We start from the raw sequence: 27,103 nt of genomic DNA, 5'->3' as shown, positions 1-27,103 counted from the left end.
TAACACTTGTCATCTGAAGTCCTCTGACAGTGAAGTCCTCTGATAGCAGGAAATCACAAAAATTGAATGAAGTAAGCAGACAGTAAAAGCATTAAGTAGCACTGGAACCACATGACAAATCAGTGTCAACTAGAGATTATTTCCAGTGGTACACTATGAAACCTTCTTATTACCTGTGTTCTTACCTTCAAGATTTTGTAAAAGTGAGAATATATTTTCAGTATGCAGTGTAATGAAAGCTTTATCCCACTTTCCTATGGCATATTTTACTTTTTCTCTTGTTTTACTCAAAACTATTATACTGAAACATTTGAATGCGCATTTTTCTGATTTTGTTTGATACATGTTTATTGTAAAAAAAATGCACATGAAAGAAAAATGAAACAAGGATATCACCACTATCAGTACTTTATTTAGTTTCAGGTTGTTTTTCCTATTTGTGTGGCTTTTATGTGAATAGAAGTAAAGCCATCTTTAATGGACAGTTTTGATTCTTGCCTTATGTTCACTGAAATTTTTATCAGGAATATTCTACTTTGTCATTCAAAACTGTTTGAGACTTGTGGTTTCAGCTTCCACATGTAAAGAATTTGGAAGTAATTGTACCCATCTTCACAACAAGAAAACATGCTCCGGAGAACTGAATTGAATTAGCTACAGTATAGAAATTAGAAAAATAGCTTGAGATTAAACTGAAACATTCAGTTACATAATATTATGGAAATAAGTGACAGATTTAAAAAATGACTTTTTATGTAGGTTTCAGGATTCATATATTGTTTTTGAAAAAGGATATGGCATGACACCTGTGCCTTTTTAGAAAAAAAATTTCTGGGAACTAGGAATCCATTGTAGAGTCTTGGCAAATGTTAGATACTTAAATATTTGTTAATGCGATAGAAGAATGAAAGCCAGAGGTACTAAGGGGATCTTATGTTGCTATGCCTTTTATCCTTTTTTTCAAATTCTTTCATGAGGAAGTTGATGATACTAGATAGATGGTAATGTCTTTTTTTGTTTTTTAAGAGTTTTCTGGACTTAATTTTTTCTTTTTAACATTTTTATTGGAGTATAATTGCTTTACAATGGTTTGTTAGTTTCTGCTTTATAACAAAGTGAATCAGCTACATATAGAGGGAGGAGATATGGGGTAAATGTCTTTGACCTGGAGATGAAAGCATAAAAACACTTTATCTCATTTATTCAAAGATTAACATTTTTTTCCACATTTTATCATCCCAACTTGAGATTTGTCTTATAATCAATACCAGCTTAAACTCATGGTTTGTCAATCAGCAATATGATGTTCTTTTCATTTCCTATGCGTGTGGTCAAAGTTGGTGCTATCATTTAAACTATTTATATGTTGAGATATATGTCTCAACATGTAAATAAGTATCTCTCTCTCTACATATATATAAAATATGTGTGTGTGTGTGTGTATATATATATATATATATATATGCATAGATACAGGAGAGGGCGAGAGAGATTCATTGTTGTTTAAAATATCTTCAAGGGACTTCCCTGGTGGCCCAGTGGTTAAGAATCTGCCTGCCAATGCAGGGGACACAGGTTCGATCCCTGGTCTGGGAAGATCCCACATGCCCAGTAGCAACTAAGCCTGTGTGTCACAACTACTGAGCCTGCACTCTAGAGCCCGCGAGCCTCAACTACTGAAGCCCACGTGCCTAGAGCTGGTGCTCCGGAACAAAGAGAAGCCACCGCAATGAAAAGCCTGCGCACCGCAGCGAAGGGTAGCCCTGGCTCGCCACAACTAGAGAAAGCCTGTGTGCAGCAATGAAGACCCAACACAGCCAAAAATAAATAAAATTTTAAAATAAATAAATAAATAAAATATCTTCAAAAACATCATAAACATTCAGCATTTAAACAAAGTAATTTGCATTTAGCAGAGCAAAACTAGAGCAGCACAATAAATGATAAAAATCAGTGTGTAAAAGAATACACAGAGAGGCTTCCCTGGTGGTTCAGTGGTTGAGAGTCTGCCTGCCGATGCAGAGGACACGGGTTCGTGCCCCGGTCTGGGAAGATCCCACATGCCGTGGAGTGGCTAGGCCCGTGAGCCATGGCCACTGAGCCTGCACGTCCGGAGCCTGTGCTCCGCAACGGGAGAGGCCCACATACCGCAAAAAAAAAAAAAAAAAAAAAAAAAACCAAGAATACACAGAGTGTTTTTACAATAGGAATAAAATAGAAAGTTGAAGTGACATGGGTACTTTCTTTCACAGTTTAATTAACAATACTTTTACTTTTGATGTATGAAATATTGGTCACTATTTTAATTAATGGCATGTTAAATTCAATGAAATACAGAAATTAGATATAAATCCATGTTTAGAATGTAATAATTTCCTCAGGTGGTGATAACCTCTCTGACCTTCAGTTTGTCATCTGCTAAAAAAAAACATAATAGCATTTCATTGACAGTAGTTTTATAAGAGTTTGTGGGATAGTATATAGGAATATGCTCTGTAAATGTCTAGTTACTTGGTGGGTGTAATGAATTATTTCCTGTAATTAAAGCATAAGATAAGATTATCAGAATTAGAAATAAAAATTTAATGAGTATGGGAACATGACATTTTACCAGCTAGAAACCTCTTGAAATTGTCATTCAAGGAATTAATGAAAACAGTGTAGAGCTGAGCCTGTATAATAGGTAATTCAATGGAATACAGAATACAACCCATAAGGAGAACATAAAATATGTAATATATGATCAAAGAGGTATCATTAAATAATGATGGAAGTAGTATCTGTGAAAGTACTGGGATAAACTGTTTCTCCATTTTTAAAGAAAAAATTTAAATTGATTTAAAATTATTTCCTGAAATAAATTTAAATAAAGAATAAGTTTAAATATATCAAACCTCCACTTAAAATTTCCCAATCATTTACAATATTTTTCTTAAATTTAAAATGCAGGAACATTAGATGAAATCATTGAATATAAAATTTTGGGAAGCAGAAATGATGTTTCTTAGAGAATTAAATATATTTTCCTCTCTTTACTAACATTTCATTCTCTTGTTTCCAAGTTAGATACAAAAGTATACAAATGTAGAATTGAATGAGAATGCCACCACTACCAACAGACATTGCTGTTTTATTTCTGGTGAATGTGTCTTCCAGAGTTCTTGGAATACATATATACTTATTTTAAACATAAATAATATCAAACCCTGTTTTTTTAATCCTGCTTTTTGCATGCATCACGATTTTCTGTCCATCAACACAATAAAAAATGTTCATGACAATTATGAATGGTTTTACTATATTCAATCATATTAATGGAATATAATTTATGTAAACATTATGCAATTGTGAACATTTAACTTAGTTCTAACTTTAGCACATTATGAAGAGTGGTTCAATATATGTTCTATTGCATAATATTTGGACAATAGGAATAAAATACTACAAATTAAGTCTTGATTTACAACCCTAATTGTTGTCATTATTTACATGTCTAACTACATTATGTGAGGATAACTCTGATCCCACACTCAACCAGTATGAAAAAGTTCAGATTTTTAATTTGAAACTATTGTGGATAAATCAAAGATAGGTTATTCTTATTTTAATTTACATTTTAATCATTAATAGACCTGGATGTTATATTTTATTGAACATTTCTATATTTTATTTTATGAATGGACACTTGCCATCTGAAAACTATTGTGCAATACCTAGAAAATCCCAAATTCTAACCATATATATCTGTAAGATGGTATATAATAGTATATGACTCATAAGGATGTTGAGGCAAATGAATGAGGTTTTGTATATAAAGTAGTTGGGATAGAGTCTGGCATATAATAAATGTACATCAGACATTAGCTATGATTACTTTTATAGTTATTTTTAATAAGAGTACTATTACTAATACACAATAATATTAATATAGAGTAGCTGGCATGATGTAATACTAATTTTAAAATGTATAACAATATATATGATTCCATGTATTCATTAACCTGCAACTCTATGTAAATAATACGTGGTTGCATGACTTATTTTTGTTATAAGTATTTTACTTCCCTGCAGCAACTATCTATTAATTGTCTCGTATATAGAAAATATTATTTTAAGAAGATAAGTATAGGAAAAGTCCCAATTTCCATGTAAATCCTGTCAGGTATACCTGAGTATATTTAAGTAGCTAATGCGGAGATCCTGATGTGGGTTTGTTTCCACATGGGCTCACTAGATCATCCTTGGAGAGAACTGAAAAAGATGACGACATTGGTAAGCATGGTTTCATAACAAAGCCTCAGTCCTCTGCAAAGAGAGGTAATTCTGACAAAGTTGTGTACGTAATAAGATTTGACCCCTGAGAAACTCATGTACCGTGGGGGAAAAAAGGTTTGCAAGAAGAGAATGGAGATATTGTCGAACAAATGATTCTGCACCTGTGCTTGTGTATGTCATTGAGTACTAAAGGTAGCAGTCATCAGGGAGGACAGTTAATCTATCACACTAATCTATCACCCTTATAACTCAGATGTCAGTTTGGGGAAGACATTTCAGTCCCAGAGGGTGGCTATCTGGAGGCACCTGCATAGACAAAGTATCTCTCTCTCTCTCTGCATAGAGAGAGTGACAGAGTACTCCTCACAGGCGCCATGAGACATTTAGAATATAATTCAAAGAAAAGGCAAAGCAGAGAAGGAAATATGTATAGTGAACACACCTGAAATAAAATTTGAGGACTCCAAGGAACAATTACAACGTTAACTGCAGTGCATTTGAAGGTATTTCCCTAATGCTAGAGGCAAGAACCAGCTAGATGAATCTATTTTTGTAATCAGTAGATTTCATCACAAGCAAGCAAATTCTGGAAAATCTTTGAAAAACAAATTGAGTCTGGTGATATGAATCAAACTTCAAGTGTTAATGTGTGGATAAAGTGAGAATAAAAGCGCTGTCCTCCCCACTTTGAATAAGGCAAGAAACCTACAATCAGAGTCAAGAATCAGTCAAGACCAGATATGGAGCCACAGGATAATGCATAAGAAGCAAAAATGATAGATGCAGGATATCACTCATCACCTGACAATCAGTGAAGAATAAATTGTCATCTGTGTCAAAAGGCTGCTTTTATTGATCAACCAACCCTTGTCAGCATGTTGAATTATGGATAATGTCAGTCACTGCTGTTCTTTTGCCAGACTGCCTGCCCACCTGGTTCCAAGGGATGTCAGAGAAAACAACTTACTTCCCTTTACACAGTAATGGATAGGGTACAGAAACTGCAAAGCCTAACAGGCTTGGGTGGCACCACTGGGGACTGGGAATAGCATGTTGTGTAATCCCATCTAGCAACATGTAGCTAAAATGAAAAAGCGTTATACCTTGCACATGCTTAAGAGACAGAGGAACATTTATTGCAATTTTTAAAGTAATGAGTTTGTTCATGTCCCTGATCTCATGGAGGCAAACCTAAGAACAAATAATTCTTTACTTATTTTTCCTCAACAAATCTAATCTTACTACACCTTTGTTGTCTTCATCATGTAAGAGCAAAAATATCACTTATAATCTAAACACCAGTTTTCTCTTTTACACATTTTTTTCTGATTTTATCAGTTAGACACAATCTAACATCATTTTCCAAAGAGATAAATCATTCAAACACAATTTGGCTCTGTTTTCATAATTGCATATTTAATTACTATATAACATAATGTTTTAGAAAACCTACACACATAAGCAAATAAAAAACGCACTCTCTAATACAGGCATATACACACATATATGCATAATTTTCTATTTCAGTTCTATTCTCTATCTGACCAGTATAGTCCAGGTTTCACATTTTGAACTATTAGAAATCTGTGTTGTATTTAACTGTTTAGCAGTATGAACCTTATCCCTCATCAAAAAATGTTTTGACATTTTTTTATGTATCTTCTTAATATCATCAAGTTCCAAAGTTGTTTTTTTAATTTCTCTTGGAATCACATTTTTTATGTGTTTATATTATATGTATAATTTTAATTGATATTTTATTATATTTATCCTTAATCAAGAACAGACTTCTTTATTCAATTTTTTTATTCTCTTTACTACGTCATAATATATCAATAACTATAGTGTAATGTATGCATAGATATTTTATATTTTTCTTGTCATTATGAATGGAGTCTTATTTTTCTATTTCAGTCTCTTAGGGGGCACTGCAAATATATAAGAAGTTTATAAGTTTTTCTATATTATTAAGTAATTAAATGATCCCTCACACCCTAGATGACTTTTTTCCCAGCTGATTTTCTTACATTTCCTAGGTAATCATGTTATATGCAAAACTTGTAATTTATCTTTAATCATAAATTCAGACTTCTAATATAAGGAGTACATTAGCTAGAACTACCAATGTCTATAATTATTTATTGAATAATGATCAACGTTAAATTATAGTATGTGGAGGGGTAAAAGTTTTCCTAAACTTAATGTAAGTTTCTCTAGTGCTGTGTAGACTTATTTTTACTATGTACAATTATATTTATGCAGTTATTATGAATACACACATAAAATCAGGGATAGATGCTAAAATTATTACTCAGAGTATTTGTTTCATTTAGTATATATTTTATTAATGTTCTATAATAGGTATTCCTTTTTTTAAAATTTATTTATTTTTGTCTGGGTTGGGTCTTCATTGCTGCACGGGGGCTTTCTCTAGTTGTGGCGAGCGGGAGCTTCTCTTCGTTGCAGTGCGCGGGCTTCTCATTATGGTGGCTTCTCTTTGTTGTGGAGCACCGGCTCCAGGAACACGGGCTTCAGTAGTTGTGTTGCATGGGCTCAGTAGTTGTAGCTCATGAGCTCTAGAGTGCAGGCTCAGTTGTTGTGGCACACAGGCTTAGTTGCTCCATGGCATGTGGGATCTTCCCGGACCAGGGCCCCAACCCATGTCCCGTGCATTGGCAGGTGGATTCTTAACCACTGTACCACCAGGAAAGTCCCGGTATTCCTTTTAATAACTCTTATCTGTTTTAATGAATGGTGATGAATTCCTCTTCACTATAATCTCATCTTTTCAGAAAATTGTTGTGTTTCACCCCGCTCTTCTGAAACTCAAAGATTAGGTTTAAGGGATTAGTAGTCTGAGGCCATAAGAAGAGAGGGAGGATGGCATGAAAGGAAGTACTTAAGGGTAACCCCTGTGAAGAACCTGAGCTCTGCTCTTCTACTGTGATATTTTAAATAAGTTGCTTATGTATTTGCATCTCCCGGAGGGGGTGCATTTTAACTTCAGGGAGGTGGATATGCCTGAGTGTCATATTGTGCACCCCTAATCATGTAATTCAAGGGCTTAGGCTTCTTCTGAGAAAAAAATTGGCCCTAGTTGTTTACATCTGTCATTGCACCTCTTTCTTCCCAGCAGTCACATATTTCCTACTAATTCTAAAGAGGGAAAAAAATGAAGATATGCTGAAATTGCAGTTTCTAAGCTCTTATTTGGCTGAAGTGTTATTTAGCATAGTGATGTTTTTTCGCTTCTGTCAGTTACATGTGCATGTATAATATGAATTGCCAGCTTTATATTATGACCATAGATGTGAGCAGTTATCTGTATGCCTTTATGGGTTTAGTGAATTTTACTTCAGAGGGAGCCTAGAAACGTTATAAGCTTATGTGACTTAAATAACCACCTGGACAGAAGCATTTTGTCTTTGCAGTACAAGGTTTCCTTCTAATTTTTTAAAAAATTTGCATACCATTTGAAGCTATCATTCCGTCTTCATCACAGCCCTTGTAGTTTCTATTTCTTTAATGCAAGATCATTTCACACATCTACTTTACCTGTTTAGTCCCAGAGTTCATGGGGATTTATCACATCTGTTCTAGATATTATTTTTATTTACTCCTTCATTTGTTCTGATGGAAGTCATATTGTTAAAGAATAGCACCATTGTATTCCTGTCAGTTTTCCCTTTGGTCCCTAAATATTCACTACGTATATTTTGTGTTCTTACTGTTTAAAGATTTACGTTCAATTGATGTTCAGTATGCCTTAGATATTTTATCAAAATGGCCTTATTTCCATTGTGTATTGGTTTTTCTTGAATTATACTGTTACCTATTAATATTTGAAATAATGAATTGATTTTAATTATATATTTCAAAATTTTTACAGTAAAACCTTCCGAGTTATTTAGTTAAGGCTTATTTTTATAGACTATTTTTTTGTTTAGGTTTTTACTTACAACTTAAATATCTTAACTATTTAATATGGAAATCGGTTGCTGTGTCTGATGCAGTGGTTCTACAGTGTTAGTCTTTTAAGTTCCCCCAGGGATATTTAGCAGGTACACTTCCAGCCTTGAATTCTTAAATGGAGTTTTTCTTTATTTTCTTTTATTATTTTTTCTTCCTGGTTTATCTGTCTTGTTAGCTCTTGATACCTGTTTCACAGAGTTTACGATTTTTTTTTTCTTTTGAGAATATAAAACTGTCTAAGCATTTGAATTGTATGAGAATTTTTTTAAGCTATCAAACTATGCTTTGCATAATGAAGGTTTGTTGCAGCATTGTTTGTAATAGCAAATTACTTTAAACAATGGATAAGGCTTCAGTAGGGCTGGCATAAATAAGTTATGAGGACCCAATTTAGTGGACTGTTACACATATGATGGAAGAATGACCTATGTGCTAATATAAAAAAGTACTTAAGATATTATTAAGGAAGAGAGGCCTTGTTCACAAGAATGAACAGACTATTCCTACGTATGTAATAAATTGATATTCATGTCACTTAAAAATGGGAGAATATACATAATAAATATTAATGATTATATAACAAAAAAGAAAATGGGGTTCAAATGAAACATACATTTCATTTAAATCTCCTTTATTTGGTTAGGGAGATATTATGAGCATATATATTGAAAGTAAATACCTATATTTTAAAAATACAGGTATTGTATAATGATATATACAATATGTATGTCTTATATAGTATAAAATATATATAATAGCATTGTACATTTTTTGGAATCTATGCATAAGCTTAATTTTTGTTTGCCTTTTTCAAATTATAACTTTAGGTTAAATATGGTCTAATATTTGATGCAAATTAAATGTATTGCATCTCTAAAGTCCACTGAACTCTGTAAATGCATGCTACTAAAAACTCTCTAGTAATAACTGGTAGCTTTTAAATTTTTATATTGATATTATCAGTCCATATGTCCAGAAACCCAACAAGTACGCAGTTGGAGGCACTGTAACCATGCACAACCACAGAGTTATGAATATAATCTTGTTAGATTGTTTTATATATGTATATATTTTAAGCATTCAGTGTTCACCTTCATTTATTTTGCTGTTCCTCACATTAATATAATCCCATTTTTAAAAATTAAAACATGGAAACATATGAAAGTAAGGCTTTGCTGCTGGGATAAGATCTTGTCCATGATTTAGTATTTAGAAGCATTCCCAATCCTCTCTAAAAATAGGAATAGCAGCTGGTATAGCAAAAAGAACAGAATAAACACAAACAATGACTTCTAGTAAACTAGAGAACAAAGTATCAAGAACGCTCACTACCTACAGAATCTGCAACACCTGTGAGCACACACTGGCTGTGCTGAAATAGTGAAAGGAGGAAAAAAGACAGAAATAGTAATAAGTATTTGCCTGGAAGGAGAGTGGAAGCCACCACTAGGAGACAAAGGAAGCCTGTGAGACTAGGAGACGGCTACAAAGGCTGCAATTTGTTTATGAGATCAAATGACTAGTGGGAACCACTAAATTTGAGAGTTATGGGGCAGCACAGCCTAAGCTGTCAGAATGTCAGGAATAAAATAAAAATAATCTTTAAAAGAAGATCTTTCTTCCAGAATATGGAGATGAATCCAAAGGGTGAAACTGCTGAGATTAGCATTCAAATTGAGCAGGCCTGGCCCAGGGTAAAGAAAAGGTTCAAATAGAGTTTAAGGAGCGGGGTCAGTAGAGAGCAGATGAGAGAACTCTTATGTGAAACTTGTTTACTGTGTATGCATGTATTTATCCACATGGTATATATACAGACCAATTAACTTCACAAGCTGAAAATATATGTTGTTGAGGGCCAAACTGTGTCCCTCACAAATTCATGTGATGAAGTCCTAATGCCAGTACCTCAGAATGAGACTATTTTTGGAGATACGATCTTTAAAGAAGTAATTAAGTTAAAATGAGGTAATTAGGATGGATGCTAATCATGTATCACGGGTATTCTCATAAAAGGAGGACACAGACAAGTACAGAGTGAAAACCATATAAAGCCACAGGGAGGGAAAGATGGTCATCTGCGAGCCAAAGAGAGAGGCCTCACACAAAACCAACACTGCTGACACCTTGATCTTGAACTTCTAGCCTCCAGAATGTGAGAAAAAAATTGTCCATTGTTAAATTCACCTAATCTGTGGTTACAGAAACCCTAGCAAATACACCTGTGTAACCGGCACTGAGGTTATAAACAAAAACAACAGAATGTTAAATCCTTCAAGGCCAGACATGGTAGATAAAAGAGATGTTTTGAACCTTTTTTATTGGGGTGTGTGTGTGTGTGTGTGTGTGTGTACACAGAGAGAGAGAAATACCAATTTCATTGATGTATGTCAATATGATGTCAATTCATTAAGATATGTTAAATATTCTATTGTGTTTGTTTGCCTGTATGCATGTATATGTGACTTGCAAAACAATTCAGACTTGAATTATTTGGTGTCAAAAAGAAAATTGTGGTAGAATATGTCATTAGACATGTATATAGAAAGCCATGGAATAATGTACTCTAATATATTCAAGGGATTTTATATTTAGTGATTTACTGAAAAAAAATTTAGAGATTAGAAAATCAGAAAAATTTAAAAATATTCAGCATTGTGATCTTTCCAAAAGTTTGGGAAAAATGCTCTTTATTCTTACTGATTATCCATTGCTCCATAATTTGATTTTTATCATATGTAAATTTTAGGAATATCATACAAAGTTAAATGAAAATAAATGCTTGCAATGCAAACTAAGTAATTGAGAAAGTTTTGAGATGCTTGGTAATATGAAACATCAAAATAAAAAACTTCAAATCATAATAATTGCTATAAAATACATATTTAATTTTTCTGATATAGGCAAATATAGTTGATTTTATTTAAGATTTTGTATTCAATACCATTCATAAATTATTTATGAATTTTCATAATTTAGTTATAGATTTCTTAGATCTAGTTATGATTGGAAAATTTAATATTGTAAAGATATCTGTTTCCTCCAAGTTGATTTATACTTTCAGTGTAATTCCAATCATATGTCACAGGTTTTGTTGATATTGGCCAACTGATTCTAAACTTTCTATTAAAATGCCATGAAGAGCCAAGGTAACCATAAGGAAAAAAGAGCTGTAGGATTTATACCAACAGATATCAAGACATTATCCAGCAACCAACATTAGGACAGTGTGATTTTTGTGCAAGTGTAGACAAATGGAGAAATGGTATAAACTAAAGAATCCAGAAATATACCTACTATTATATTGATCCTTAATTTTTGACACAGTTGCCAATGCAATTCAATGGGAAATAAAACAACTTGTCCTGAAGTAGTGCTAGTTCACTTTGGAATTCATACTGGAAAATAATGCATCTGAACATCTAACATCATATACAAAAATCAATTCCAAGTGGATTGCATATTTACATGTGAAAACTATAGCAAAAACACATTTTTGACTAAGAGTAGGAAAAAATCTCTTCAAGATAAAAAATATTTCAAAAAGAAGAAAATATGAATAATTTGGACCATGTTAAAGTTAAGAAAATCAAAACATATCATTAAGAGAGCAAATATCCAAACTACATAGTGGGAGAAAATGTTTGAAATATATAATTGACAAAGACTCATATCAGGAATGTATCATGTTCTTAAGTCAGTGAATAAACGAGAGACAATATAATTGGAAAAAGGGAAAAAGACTTTATAGTCACTTCCCAAAAGAAGATACACAGATGTCAAACAGCTGAAATGATGATCAACATTAATAATTATAAATAAAATGTACCGTAAAATGAGATATCAGTACATTCCTGTCATAATGAATAAAATGAAAATATTTTCTGATTTTATGTCCTCCCTGTATTACTATTATATATCCATGACTCTTGCCATGTGATTTTTGCCAGACTTCACATTAAAGTAGGAAAAGTATTGCCTAACTCTGGACAATTGATATTTTTTTATTTAGTCTTTTTTAAATTGAAGTATAGTTAACACGGTGTTGTGTTAGTTTGAGATGTACAACAAAGTAGTTACATAGTTCCTTCTGTTGTACAGTAGGTCCTTGTTGTTGATCTGTTTTATACATTGAAGTGTGTATCTGTTAATCCCAAACTCCTAATTTATCCCTCCCCACCTTTCTCCTTTGGTAACCATAAATTTGTTTTCAATATCTGTGAGTCTATTTCTGTTTTATAAATTATTGCATTTGTATCACTTTTTTTAGATTCCATATATAAGAGATATTACTTGATATTTTTCTTTCTCTGTCTGATTTACTTCACTTAGTATGATAATCTCTAGGTCCATCCATGTTGCTGCAAATGGCATTATTTCATTCTTTTATTATGGCCGAGTGATATTCCATTGTATGTACACCACATATTCTTTATCCATTCATCTGTCAGTGGACATTTAGGTTGCTTCCTTGTCTTGGACATGGTAAATAGTGCTACTATGAACAATGGGGTGCACGTATCTTTTTAAATTAGAGTTTTCATCTTTTCGTGATGTATGCCCAGGAGTGGGATTGCTGGATCATATGGTAACTCTGTTTTTAGGTTTTTAAGGAACCTCCATACTCTTCTCCATAGTGGCTGCACCAATTTACATTCCCACCAATAGTGTAGGAGGGTTCCCTTTTCTCCACAACCAGTCTAGCATTTATTATTTGTAGACTTTTTAATGATGGCTATTCTGACCTGTGTGTGGTGAGACTTAATATTGAGCATCTTTTCATGTGCCTGTTGGCAATCTGTATGTCTTCTTCAGAGAAATGTCTATTTAGGTCTTATGCCCACTTTTTGATAGGGTTGTTTGTTTTTTGATATTGAGCTGTATGAGCTGTTTGTATATTTTGAAAATTGACCCCTTGCCAGTCACATCATTTGCAAATATTTTCTCCCATTTTGTAGTTTGTCTTTTTGTTTTGTTTGTGGTTTCTTTTGCTGTGCAAAAGCTTTTAAGTTTAACTGGGTCCCATTTCTTTCTTTCTTTCTTTTTTTTTTTTTTTTTTTTTTGTGGTACACGGGCCTCTCACTGTTGTGGCCTCTCCCGTGTGGAGCACAGGCTCCGGACGTGCAGGCTCAGCGGCCATGGCTCACGGGCCCAGCCGCTCCGCGGCATGTGGGATCTTCCCGGACCGGGGCACGAACCCGTGTCCCCTGCATTGGCAGGCGGACTCTCAACCACTGCGCCACCAGGGAAGCCCTCTTTCTTTCTTTTTTTTAATATAAATCTGATTTTTAAAAATTTATTAATTTATTTTTGGCTGTGTTGGGTCTTCGTTTCTGTGCACGGGCTTTCTCTAGTTGTGGCAAGTGGGGGCCACTTTTCATCGCGGTGCGCAGGCCTCTCACTGTCGCAGCCTCTCTTGTTGCGGAGCACAGGCTCCAGATGCGAAGGCTCAGTAGTTGTGGCTCATGGGCCTAGTTGCTCCGCGGCATGTGGGATCTTCCCAGACCAGGGCTCAAACCCGTGTCCCCTGCACTGGCAGGCAGACTCTCAACCACTGTGCCACCAGGGAAACCCACCATTTCTTTATTTTTGATTTTGTTCCCATTACTCTAGAAGATGGCTCCAAAAATACATTTCTGCAATTTATGTCAAAGAGTGTTCTGCCTATGTTTTCCTCTAGGGGTTTTCTAGTATCCAGTGTTACATTTAGGTCTTTATTTGATTTGAGTTTATTTTTGTGTGTGGTGTTAGAGAATGTTCTGATTTCGTTCTTTTACATGTAGCTGTCCAGTTTTCCCAGCACCATTTATTGAAGAGACTGTCTTTTCTCCATTGTGTATTCTTGCCACCTTCGTCATAGATTAATTGACCATGAGTGTGTGGGTTTATTTTTGGGCTTTTTGTTCTGTTCTATTGATCTATGTGTCTGTTTTTGTCCCACTACCATACTGTTTTGATTACTGTAACTTTGTAATATAGTCTGAGGTCAGGGAGCCTGATTCCTCCAGCTCCATTCTTCTTTCTCAAGATTGTTTTGCCTATTTGGGGCCTTTTGTGTTTCTATGCAAGTTTTAAAATTATTTGTTCTAGTTCTATGAAAAATGCCAGTGATAATTTGGTAGGGATTGCATTCAATCTGTAGATTGCCTTGGGTAGTATGGTCATTTTAACAATATTGATTCTTCAAATGCAAGAACATGGTATATCTTTCCATTTGTTTCTGTGGTCTTCAGTGTTTTTCATCAGCATCTTATAGTTTTTGGAGAACAGGTCTTTTGCCTCCTTAGAATTGTTTATTCCTAAGTATTTGGTGTGATGATAAATGGGATGGTTTCCTTAATTTCTCTTTCTGATATTTCATTGCTAGTGTATAGAAATGCAACAGATTTCTGTATATTAATTTTGTGTCCTGCAACTTTACTGAATTCATTGATGATCTCTAATAGTTTTCTGGTGGTATCTTTAGGATTTTATAGTATCATGTCATCTGCAAACAGTGACAGTTTTACTTCTTCCTTTCCAATTTGGATTCCTTTTATTTCTTTCTCTTCTCTGATTGCTGTGGCTAGGACTTCCAAAACTATATTGAATACAAGTGGTAAGAGTGGGAATCCTTGTCTTGTTCCTGATATTAAAGGGAATACTTTCAGCTTTTTAACCAATGTATATGATGTTAGCTGTAAGTTTGTCATATATGGCCCTTATTGTATTGAAGTATGTTTCCTCTGTGCCCACTTTCTGGAGAGTTTTATCATAAATGGATGTTGAATTTTATGAGAAGTTATTTCTGCATCTATTGAGATGATCATATGTTTTTTATACTTTAATTTGTTAATATGGTATATCATATATATATATAGAGAGAGAGAGTGAGAGAGATTTATAGGTAATGAAAAATCCTTGTATCCTTGGGATAAATTCCACTTGATCATGGCATATGATCCTCTTAATATATTGTTGAATTTGGTTTGCTAGTATTTTGTTGAGGATTTTTGCATCTACGTTCATCAGTGATATTGGCCTGTAATTTTCTTTCTTTGTGATATCTTTGTCTGGTTTGGTATAAGGATGATGGTGGCCTCATAGGATGAGATTGGAAGGATTCCTTCCTCTGCAATTTTTTGGAATAGTTTCAGAAGGATAGGCATTAACTCTCTTTAGATGTTTGGTAGAATTCACCTGTGAAGTTATCTAGTCCTGAGCTTTTGTTAGTTGGGAGATTTTAAATTACTGATTCAATTTCAATACTGGTTATTTATCTGTTCATATTTTCTTATTCTTTCCCGTTTCTTCTAGGTTGTGCATCTTATGGGCATATTGTTGCTCACAGTAGTCTTTTATGGTCCTTTGTATTTCTGTTGTGTCAGTTGTAATTTCTCCTTTTTCATTTCTGATTTTATTGATTGGGCCCTCTCCCCTTTTTCTTGATGAATCTGGCTAAAGGTTTATCAGCTTTATTTTTTCAAAATATCAGCTTTTAGTTTCATTGATTTTTCTGTTGTTTTTTTCCATCTCTATTTTATTTTTTCTGCTCTGATCTTTATGATTTCTTTCCTTCTACTAATTTTGGATTGGGTTTGTTCTTTTTTCTCTGGTTGCTTTAGGTGCAATGTTAGGTTGTTTATTTGAGATTTTTCTTGTTTCATGAGGTGAGCTTGTATCGCTATAAACTTCACTCTTAGAACTCCTTTTGCTCTTTCCCATAGGTTTTGGAGCTTTGTGTTCTTGTTCATTTCTAGGTGCTTTTTTATTTCTTCAGTGATCCATTGGTTGTTAGTTGCATATTTTTTAGTCACATTTTTGTGTTTTTTGCAGTTTATTTTCTTGTACTTGATTTCTAGTCTCATAACATTGTGATTGGAAAAGATGCTTGATATGATTTCAGTTTTCTTAAATTTACCAAGGCTTGTTTTGTGGTCTAGCATGTGATATATCCTGGGGAATATTCCATGTGCATTTGAAAAGAAGGTGTATTCTGCTGCTTTTGGATAGTATGCTCTATAAATTTCAGTTAAGTTCATATGATCTAATGTGTTATTTTTCTTCCTTATTTAGTTTCTGTCTGGATGATCTCTCCATGGATATAAGTGTGGTGTCAAAGTCCCCTACTACTATTGTGTTGTTGTTAATTTCTTCTTTTATGTCTGTTAATATTTGCCCTATATATCGAGGTCCTCCTGTGTTGGCTGCGTATATATTTACAATTGTTATACCTTCTCGGATTTATACCTGGATCATTATGTACACCTTTGTCTCTTATAACAGTCTTTATTTTAAAGTCTATTTTGTCTGATACAAATATTGCTACTGTGGCTTCCTCTTGATTTCCATTTGTGTGGAATACTTTTTTCCATCCTCTCATTTTCAGTCTATATGTATCTCTAGATCTGAAAAGAGTCTCTTGTAGGCAGCTTATATACAGGTCTTATTTATATATCTATTCAGCCAGTCTATGTCTTTTGACTGGAGCATTTATTCCATTTACATTTAAGTTAATTATTGATATGTATGTTCTTACTGCCATTTTGTTAATTGCTGGATTTGTCTTTGTAGTTCTTTTTCCCCCTTTCTTCTTTTGTTCTCTTATGATTTTATGACTATCTTTAGTATTATGTTTGGATTCCTTTTTCTTTTTTGTGTGTATATCTACAATAGATTTTTGGATTGTGGTTACCATGAGGTTTTTGTACAGTAGTCTGTATATATGCATGATTGTTTTAAGTTGCTTATCTCTTAATTTCAAATGCATTTTAAAAACTATGCACTTATACTCTCCTCCCCTCACAATTACTGTATTTGATATCATATTTTACGTCTGCCTGTTTTGTGTATTCCTTAACTGATTATGGTGGATACAGATGATTTTACTAATTTTGTCTTTTATTCTCTCTACTAGCTTTATGTGTAGATGATTTCCTATGTTTTCTGTATGTTTGCATTTACCAGTGAATTTTTCATTCTGTAATTTTCTCATTTCAAGTTATGGCCTTTTCTTTTTTGCCTAGAGAAGTTCCTTTAACATTTGTTGTAAAGCTGGCTTGGTGGTGCTGAATTCTTTCAGCTTTTGCTTGTATGTAATGCTTTAGATTTCTCTGTCAAATCTGAATGAGTGCATTGCTGGGTATAGTATTCTTGGTTGTAGGTTTTTCCCTTTCATCACTTTAAATATATTGTCCCCTCCCTTTCAGCCTGTAGAGTTTCTGCTAAAAATAATCAGCTAATAGCCTTAAGGGAATTCCCTTGTATGCTATTTGTTGCTGTTAATATTCTCTTTTTATCTTTGTCATTTTGATTTCAGTGTGTCCTGGTGTGTTCTTTGTGTTAATCCAGTATGCGAGTCTCTGCCTTTCTTGGACTTAGCTGACTGTTTCCTTTCCCGGGTTAGGGAAGTTTTCAGCTGTTATCTCTTCAAATATTTTCTCAGGCCCTTTCTTTCTCTCTCCTCCCTCTGGAATCACTATAATGTGAATATTAGTGTGTTTGATATTGTCCTAGAGGTCTCTTAAACTGTCCTCATTTATTATCATTCTTTTTTTTCTTTTTTCTGTTCAGCAGCAGTGATTTCCACTACTGTGTTCCAGATCACTCATCTGTCCTTCTGAATCATTTAGTCTACTATTGATTCCTTCTAGTGTATTTTTCATTTCAGTTATTACATGCTCCATCTCTGTTTGGTTGTTCTTTTTATTTTCTAAGTCTTTGTTAAAAACTTCTAACTTCTCACTCTGCATCCATTCTCCTCCCAAGTTCTTTGATCCTCTTTCAGATCATGACTCTGAACTCTTTCTCAGGTAGATTGCCTGTTTCCACTGAGTTCTTCTTCTCAGCTTTTACCTGTTTCTTCATCTGGAACATGTTTCTCTGCTACCTCATTTTGTCTAAGTTTCTGTTTGTATTTTTATGTATGTGGTAGGTTAGTTACATTTCTTGACCTTGGCAAAGTGGCCCTCTGAAGGAGACGTCCTATGCATCCCAGCAATGTAACTCCTTCTTGTCACTCAAGCTCTGTGCTCTAGTGGTTCCCCCTAAGAGGGCTGTGCAGGTCTTTCTTTTGTGGGAGGCAGACTATGTGGGTGGTCTGGTAGGCTTGGTTGACTCCTAGTCTGGTTATTTGCCAGGGCTTTATTTGTACACATGCTGTTTGCTGCTTTTTAGTGGGGCCTGGTCAGGAGGTGGATGCTTGTGGAACCCTAGGTGGTCCCAGGGCAAGTGCTGGCTCACAGGTGGGCAGAGTCAGGATATCGAAGACACTAGGGCTGTTCCCACACATTGGCAGGTGAAGTCAAGTCCTGGGGTTAATGCCTGACTACAGTCATGCGGAGCTGTTTCCTGGAGTTTGGCTTCAGGGCCCAGGGATCCCAGAGTTCATTTCAGATTGTTGGCATTGGGGACCTGGTTCCTGACACAATTGGGCATTGAGTCCAGGGTGTTCTGAAGGTTGTGTTGGCCTGCTAGTGGGCAGGGCAAGGGCCCAGCTGGTCCCAGGGTAGGGTCTGGCCTATGTTGGTGGACTTGTTCCACAGGCTACGGGATCATAGTTTTCTTGCTTCTGGTGTCTGGCCTCTGGTGGGTGAGGTTGGTCTGGAGGCTTGTGCACGCTTCCTGGCAAGAGGAGACAGTGCCTGCCCACTGGTAGGAGGAGCTGAGTCTTGGCCCTCTGGTGGGCAGGGCCATGTCCAGGGTGGGTCTAGTTGTTGCCATGGGCCCAGGAAGACTTTAGGCAACCTGTCTGCTGATGGGTGGGACTGTGTTCCCTCTCAGTTATTTGTTTGGCCTAAGGTGTCCCAACATGAGTGCCTAGAGGCTGTTGGGTGGGGCCAGGTCTTGGTGGTAATGAGCCAAGATGTCAGCTGCCAGCAGCAGCAGTGTTCGTGCAGCTGAATGTTCCCGAATATGTCTGAAAGCAGTATCCATGTCACCAGGGTTAGCTGCTGCCACCCTCTGCCTCTCCAGGAGACTCTGTAAGACCAGCAATTATGTCTGGCCCATGTTCCTATCAAATGACTGCTTTTTCCCTGTGTCCTGGTGCACATGAGATTTTGTACATGCCTTTTAAGAGTGGAGTCTATATCCCCCAGTCCTGTGGGACTACTGAGATTAAGCCCCACTGGCCTTCAAAACCAGATGTTCTGGGGGCTCTACTTCCCTGTGCTGGACCCTCAGGCTGGGGAATCTCTTGTGGGGCTCCGAACTCTCACTTTTTGGGAAGAACCTCTGTGATATAATTTTTCTCTAGTTTGTGGGTTGCCCACCCCCAGGGGTAATGGGATTTGATTATATTGCCAGTCTGCCCCTCCTACCCATCTTGTTGTGGTTCCTTATGTCTTTTATTGTAGAAGGTCTTTTCTGATAGGTTTCAGTTTTTTTCATTGATGGTTATTCTGCAGACAGTTGCGATTTTGGAGTCCTCGTGAGAGGAAGTGAGCTCAGGGTCTTTCTACTCCACCATTTTGGCCACTTCAGGCAATTGATTTTTGACTTGCCCACATGACTTGATTTTGCCAACAGAATGTGGGCAGAAGTAACACTGTGCCAATTCTGGGCAAGAGGCTTAAGAGGGTGCAAGGTTCCTTCTTGTTCCTTTTGTGGTCCTTTTAACTGTTACGAAAAGAACATGTCTTGGTCCAAGGACAATGAAAACATATGAAGCAAACCTCAGTCAGACCTTCAACTTGAAGCAGAGCCCTACAGCTGATCCTGTGAGCAAGAAAAGTAGGAGTTAGTTATCGTAAACCACTGAGAATATGCAGGAATATCTGCGTAACATAAGTTGGTGATGCTGGAGAGTATTAGGAACTCTCATTCTATGCTGGTGGGAGTTAAGTTCTAACAAGTTTAGAAACTATTTGCTGGTGATTGATAGGTAGGTAGGTAACTTGCTAGTATAAATTTATAGATATAGGTATCCTATAAGTCAAAAAATCCACTACTAGTGAGAGACCTGACAAAAATGTGCACATATGTATATCCAAATCCAGACTTTAAAGGTTATTAACAGTACCTTTCTAATCAGCAAAAACTTATAACAAACCAGATGTTCAGCAATAGTGGATGGATAAAGAAATCATGGTATATTCACTCAATGGAAAAATCTTTAGAAATAAAAATACTGCTTCACACAACGGCATGAATCTTAAACATAAAGTTAAGTTAAATAAGCCTAACACAATAGAGGCAATACTATGATACTATTTACATGAATTATAAAATCACCCAGTTTATTCTTCAGTGTTGAAGTAAAGATAGTGGTTACTTTTGAGGTAGGGGTAGTGTGTGGATTGGAGCATGAAAGGGTCTTATGTGGAGCTCATAATATTCTATTTTTTCATTTGGATAGGGGTTACATGGATGTATTTACTGTGTAAAAGTTTGATGAGCTGAAAGCTTATGGGTTGTGCCTTTTTTGTATTTTTATGTTTGTAATTTTTTAATATTACTTCAGAAAAGTATACTAAAAAGAGAGAGATTTAGCCTTTGGAGTTAAAGTTAGACTGACTAGATTTTAAAAACACAGGTTTTACGACTGTCTTAAAATGGTTGAATGGTCAATTTTCAGATGATTTCTTTTAAATCAAAAGAGATGTTTGGGGAATGCACATGTGCCTCCATGCTGTTTCTGTCACTAGCCAGAACTACACACAAGATATGGGATTGGATTAAAGAAAAGCCAGATTCAAGTTGAAAATCTTCCATACAAAATTCTCAAACTTATGTGTGGTTTGAGTTGACCAATAAAGACTTAATTCACTTCATTCTCTGCTGTCTCTCAGTTTCCATATCGAAAGTAAATCCCAGAGGTGATGGATATGTTGTTGACTCAGTGGGAGGAATCCTTTCACGGTGTATATATGTATCTAATTATCATGTTGTACACTTTAAATATCTTACAATTTTATTTGTCAGTTGTATCTCAATAAAGCTGAAAAACCAGGAGGATAACACATCTGGGATTTAAGAAATAAACCAATTTAGGGAAAAAAAACAAACCCAGTAAATCCCGGAGATAGCACTGACAACCTCTTTATAATGAGCCTGCCTCTTTTCTGTCGTGTGTGCTATTGCATATCATCTTAGACTCTGTGCTCTATTGTTACAAAGCAAATCATACTCTTACGAGTTGTAGCCACTCAGGACTTCAAGTGCTTCTGTCTACAGCTCTACCTGAAATTCTACTCCAGACTTGGATCCAGGGATTTGTGTAGCAGAATGGGGAACAAATCAGCCCAACATTGTTTCACTATCTCTTTTGCTCCTTGGGATAATCATTAGGCAATTTTTTTCCTCAATGAACCAAAACATGATAATATAACAGCAGTAATAGTTAGGTGCTTACAGTAATTTTCCAACTACTTCTCATGCTTGCATCTTTAAACTTTCTTCCTCAATCAACCAAGAGTAATCCTTAGGACACCACATCTCAATTTCCAGGTTTTATTGCCTTGTCACTAGCAATAACAGAATACAAATACATCATACATATTATATTTACAATTTTACTAAGTATTTTTAAAGTAGAATGTGCATTTTCCTCCCAAATTTCTGGTAATTTGACTTAAAACTTAACAAAAAGGGAGAATTACTGATTCTATGGAAATCTGTTATAGTATTTTTCTTTTTTTCTCTTTTTCTTTACCTGACCTACAAAAGTTTTATCTGATTATCGATAATTCTTTATTTACTGACATAGGGGCAACTGGAACAACAGCAAAATAATAAGCATCTGAAATCACTGGACAATCTCCCATACATTTTTACAATAAAAGTATTTTAATTCTTATAGTATTCTCTTAGTAGTAATTACTTTATCCATCTTACACACATGGCAACTGAGGTTCTCAAAATGATATGGTGTATATCAAATGGTATTTGTTCTGGAGAGAACTAATTGAATTCATTGTTCAGCTTCTGCATATATGATATTTGTAAGTTAGAACAGATAATTTAATGATTCTTACGTTCAGTTAAGTATACATTTATATTTGTATTTTTTGTTTTTTAAAATTATTTATTTATTTATAGCTGTGTTGGGTCTTCGTTTCTGTGCAAGGGCTTTCTCTAGTTGCGGCAAGCAGGGGCCACTCTTCATCACGGTGCATGGGCCTCTCACTATCGCAGCCTCTCTTGTTGCGGAGCACAGGCTCCAGACGTGCAGGCTCAGTAATTGTGGCTCACGGGCCCGGTTGCTCTGCGGCATGTGGGATCTTCCCAGACCAGGGCTCAAACCCGTGTCCCCTGCATTGGCAGGCAGATTCTCAACCACTGCGCTACCAGGGAAGCCCTTTGTATTTATTTTGACAATCAAATAGAATAGTATAAAAACGCTAGCACACTGTAACACCTCAATAAATATTGGATACATTTCCCTCAACTTCAGAAGACTAATAATGTCCAGAAAGTAAAAAATCTTGTTAATGGCAAAACCGTATTTCAAACTCAAATCTGTCAGGCTCAAAAGCTTGTAATTTTTATTCCTTAGACAGAGGGATTTTATAGAATTATGGTAATACTGGAAACAGGCCAGATTTTCTACCAAGTGCTCTAGATGTGGTGACAAGATATTATAAAATAGTATGTTATTTCCACAGGTTTTATGGCTGAGACTGTAAAAAAAAAAAAAAAAAGTTGCCACAATTATCCAGTCAGACATAAAGTTTATATGTATTTAAACTGACTGTATATAATAAATTTGTTATTAAAATGACTAAAACTTTAGCTGTTCAGTATATAAAATAGCGGTAAAGGCTAAAATAAACAATAGAAGCACTGAATGCCAAATGCCACTCAAAATGTAAATGTAGTAATATATTAATATAATTAAAGATAAAATTGGTCTCTAATTTAAATGCAATTTGATGACAAAAAGAAACAATAAATATATCAAGAAGAAAGATTCCCCAGTGTTGATTGTTACAGCACCAAATATGCCAGTTTTATTGTACTAAGAGTAAATCCTGACAAAATAGACAGTTTCCTGCCTTTTTTCTCTTCTCCTCCTTTAAAATAATTGATAAGAATCACAAAGAGGGTGAAGGACAGCAAGCAACAATTCAAAATACTGTTAGGTTTTACTATGGAAAGAGACTCAGGATATCAGTTGAGTGAATATTTTCCAGTATGTTATCTAAAGACACCTGTGAGGTACCAGATTCATTTGGGTAAAACAAAAAATAAATCCCAGGCATACTATTTTTAAAGTGTATACATATATTGTGATTATATACATCCAAACATTTGTTAATTGTACGACTCACACAACCATTAACTTTATGCACTTTCTCAAATGATGCGTGACAAAGTACAATTATCATCATGTAGAATAGTAAATATATTTTAATATTAAAGCAGTAATCTAAGGTTCCACTTCCATTATGGCTGAGAGAATCCTATCAGATCAGTCCTCTCAAGGTACTAACCATAAATTCTAAAAACCAAAACATAAAACCTGCTTGAAGGCACTGGAAAATGAACAAAAGCAGGCAGAAACTGGAAGAGAGTTGACAATTGAAAGGAAAAAAAAACAGCCTTGGGTAGGCTTCAGGATTTTAGCCTAAGAATAAGTCCCTATTTGTGCCATGTGAGACAGCTAAAATTCAAAGAAAACCTGCAGTTTTAGTGGCTTGAAGACACGGAGGGTAGAATTCAGGGAAACTAAGGCTGTTGAATATTGGGGCAGGAAATCCTAGAAAAAAGAGAGAGCACAAGAGTGAGGGAACCCAGATTCCTATGAATAAACTCTGTTTAAATATCCACTGAAACCTGAGCCATGAATGCATGGGGCAAAATCCAAATTATCAAAAACTGAACAAAAATTTGAGCTGCCGCTCTCCACAAAGGAGATAGAGTTTGCAGTTTGCCTCTTCAGATTAACATAACAGAATCTATCATTTTTATATTACATACAGGGATGTGTGTGTCCATATTTAGTTCTTATACTCATCAAATCCCAATAGTAAGAAATTATTCTCCACTAACAATGTGATCTCGTGTACAAATCCAGTCTCTCCAGATATTTACATAGGTTCCCAGAGTAATTTGTCCACAGTTTCCCCATCCTCTAAACAGTTCTAGAATATTGGTCAACACTTGTCTTACTGCATGCAAGGAGGACATGAATCTGGAGGGGCAGAGACAGAATGCTATAGTCTGAATGTGTCTTCCCCCCTTCCCCAGATTCATATGTTGAAAGCTAATCCCCAGTGTGATGATATTTGTAGGTGGGTCTTTGGGAGATGATTAGGTCCTGAGGGCAGATCCCTCATGAATGAATTTAGTGCCCTTATAAAAGAGACCCCAGAAAGCTTCTGTACAGCAAAGAAAACCATCAAGAAAATGAAAAGGCAACCTACTGAATGGGAGAAAATATTTGCAAATCATATATCTGATGAGGGGTTAATATCCAAAATATATAAAGAACTCATACAACTCTAACAGAAAAAACAATCAATTAAAAACTGAACAGAATATCTGAATAGACATTTTTCCAAAGAAGATAATACAGATGGCCAACAAATACATGACAAGATAATCTACATTATTAATCCTCAGGGAAGTGAAAATCAAAACCGCAATGAGATAACCCCTCACACCTTTTAGAATGACTATTATCAAGAAAACTAGAAGTAGCAAGTGTTAGTGAGGATGTGGAGAAAAGGGAACCCTCGTGCACTGTTGGTGAGGCTGTAAATTAGTGTAGCCACTATAGAAAATGGTATGGAGGTTCTTCAAAAAATTAAAAATATAACTACCATATGCTCCAGCAATTCCACTTCTGGGTGTCTATCCAAAGAAAACAAAAACACTAATTCAAAAAGATATATGCACCCCTGTGTTCACTGTAGCACTATTTACAATAGCCAAGACATGGAAAAAAACCTAAGTATCCATGAATGGGTGAATGGATAAAGAAATTGTATGTACATATATACAGCTATATATGTTATATATAGTTATATACATAAACTAAGCTCATAGATACAGAGAACAGGTTTTTGGTTGGGAGAGACAAAAGGTGGGGTCTGTGAGAAATGGGTGAACTGTTCTTGGTGTTGTTTTTTGTGTTTGTTTTTTTTTTTTAGTTTAAATAAATTGAATACCAAAAAATTGCTCTAATTTGCAAAAGTAGCTAAAGACAGAGCTAATAGCTAAACCTAATTCTGTTTGACTCAAAAGCCTATGAAATTTATACCACAAAAACTTTCAGGAAAAATAATTCTAATTCTAAACATACTGTTTCATCATATGTTTACCCAAAGGAAATGATAAAAATCGTTTTTTTTTAATTTAAAATTATATGTATGGTAAAAGAGAGTCATCATTTTCTGAAAATGTGGAGAGAATGTTTTAAATTTTTTTTAATTTTAAAGTACAAGAAACATTTTATGTCTGTACAGTTCTATTGATAAACTGGTTATATCAACCCAAGATATAAGTAAGATTATCAGGGAACCTTAGCTCATCGTAGCATTTTCATTGAGGCACAGTCTGCAATTTAAAATGTTCAATAAAATGCTTTTATTACTGTGCAAGCTGTACATAAAGTGTTGCATTTGAATATGAAAGGAACACTTTCTGTTTTCTAAAGAGGCTATCAACTAGATCAAGATGCATCTCCATTATTGTTACCTCTCCCTGCAGTTATCAATGAGGAAAACTAAATACTACTTTAAAAAATGAAAAAAATTAAATTTCCAGGTTATAAGCAGATTATAGACGAGGAAGTTTATAATCTAAGAGATGACTTGTTTAAAAATATTTTAAGAGGAACTCAATGAAAAACAGATGATGGTGTACTAAAGAAACTGTTCTGAGTTATATGAGATGAAGGTTGAATTTGACAGGTTCTAAAGATCATGCAGATCTTTGAGTGTTCATATATGAGGAGTATGTTATCATATAGGGACTTGGGCTCTGGAGTCAGACAGACCTAACTTTAATTACTCTTCTTAATTGCTCTATGTAACTCTGTGTATACAGTATTATATAAATTTTCTCTGACTCAGTTGTCCTATTCGTCAAACGAGGATCATAAGAAATAGTGTGTATATATCATAGAACCGATGTAAAATTATATGAAACAATACAGGTAAATATCTATTGGAGAGCTGGGCTTTTTGTAAACAAATTCTAGTTGTTGTGTGGAAGAAAAATGTGAGGATTAGAAAAGCAGTAGAATTCTTTATATTTTACATACTGAAAGTTACTAAGTCATTATTCATAGCATTGCCTCAGTTCTAATCAGTTTAAGCCTAAAGGCAATACTTGAGTTATTTGAATTGATGCCATTTGTTAGAAAACATTTTTTCAAAAATGATTCACTGAATAGGCCCATGATTTATCCATCAAAATTTTCAATTCTTCATTTGCCCACAGTAAAGTAATTATACACTATCAAGATTTTACTTGTTTATTTGGAAAATTGAGTAAGAGAAAACATTTAAAAAGAAAACATCATTTGTTCTTCTGTGGTAGACCCTTTACACAGTTTATTTCATTTAACCATTTTAATCTCTCAAGGTTAGCTATTCTAAGTCTCTTAGGTGAGAAACTTGATCTTATTAAAATAATTAGTAAATTAAAATAAATCACCATTTTCTATAAAATTATTTTCATTTATACATCTTAATTTTGACTCCAGGAAGCTGCATTCATACATGCTTTGCTCAGTTTTTACCTGTAATCAATATATAAGATCCTTTGTTTTGAGGTAATAAATCACCATTTGATTTTTCATGACAGAAGACAAACATTTCCCAGGGTCCTGGATTTATCAACTCCTGTCCTTCCTGAAATCTTAACCAAAGTCTGACTGTTCTTTTTCAGTGTTCTTTGTTTTTCATTCTCTGAAACTTAACTCTTCTTA

General features: G+C 34.8%; 1 pseudogene; it reads left to right on the top strand.

The window, feature by feature from the left end:
- The first annotated feature begins 19,087 nt into the window (after positions 1-19,087).
- The window catches only part of LOC101332437 (protein zyg-11 homolog A-like), a 51,811-nt pseudogene continuing 43,795 nt past the window's right edge, over positions 19,088-27,103 (top strand).

This window comes from Tursiops truncatus, chromosome 6, assembly GCF_011762595.2.
Source record: "Tursiops truncatus isolate mTurTru1 chromosome 6, mTurTru1.mat.Y, whole genome shotgun sequence".
NCBI classification, from domain to species: domain Eukaryota; kingdom Metazoa; phylum Chordata; class Mammalia; order Artiodactyla; family Delphinidae; genus Tursiops; species Tursiops truncatus.
Note: the sequence above shows the minus strand (reverse complement) of the source record. Positions and strands in the feature narration are given on the sequence as shown.